The sequence below is a fragment of the Suncus etruscus genome, chromosome 9 (genome assembly GCF_024139225.1).
Source record: "Suncus etruscus isolate mSunEtr1 chromosome 9, mSunEtr1.pri.cur, whole genome shotgun sequence".
NCBI classification, from domain to species: Eukaryota; Metazoa; Chordata; class Mammalia; order Eulipotyphla; family Soricidae; genus Suncus; species Suncus etruscus.
Genome location: NC_064856.1, coordinates 72,969,358 through 72,969,993, shown reverse-complemented (window position 1 = coordinate 72,969,993; position 636 = coordinate 72,969,358). Strand labels below are relative to the sequence as shown.

Here is a 636-nt window from a genome sequence, read left to right as displayed (position 1 = left end):
ACAAAATAGAGGAGGACTGGAGGGTCCAGCTCCTGACATGAAGCTCGCCACAGGGATAATTTAATGCAGTCACAGAAAAAATTACACTGAGAACTATCATAACAAAATGTGACTGAATGAGGGCAGTAGAAAGCCTGTCTAGAATACAGGCCAGTGTGGGGTGGGGCAGAAGGACACTTGGGATATTGGTCATGGGAATGTTGCACTGGTGAAGGATTTATATATTTTATATATATAATATATATATTTAAAAAATTAAAAAAAAAAGAAAAGTCCTCCCAATTCTTATCACAGGCTGTGTTCTTTACACTGACTGTATAAAAGTGGAGGTACAGTAAAGGCACCCCATATCTACCTCAACCCATGCCCTTTGTCTGGTCTTTATTGTGAATTGGGGGACAAAAACATGAAAAAAGGGAAAAAGGAAAAATAAAAAATAATAAAAGGAAAATTAAGATTTATTTTTAATTTCTTTACTTATAATAGTGTCTTTGTTTAAGCACCATGATTATAAACATGTCTGTAGTTGGGTTTCAGTTAAAAAAAAAAAGACAAGTACTATATGATCTCACTATATATAGAATCTAACAAGAAAAATTCAACACATAAAAAAATAAGAGAATAAAATGGTGGTAG

At 33.3% G+C, this 636-nt stretch overlaps 1 non-coding gene across 1 annotated transcript; it reads left to right on the top strand.

Annotated features, from left to right (window-relative positions):
• Window positions 1–272: 272 nt before the first annotated feature.
• On the top strand, window positions 273–404 carry LOC126019416 (small nucleolar RNA SNORA51). The gene has a single exon (XR_007499132.1). It is a non-coding gene; the product is annotated as a small nucleolar RNA SNORA51 (small nucleolar RNA).
• The last annotated feature ends 232 nt before the right edge of the window (window positions 405–636 follow it).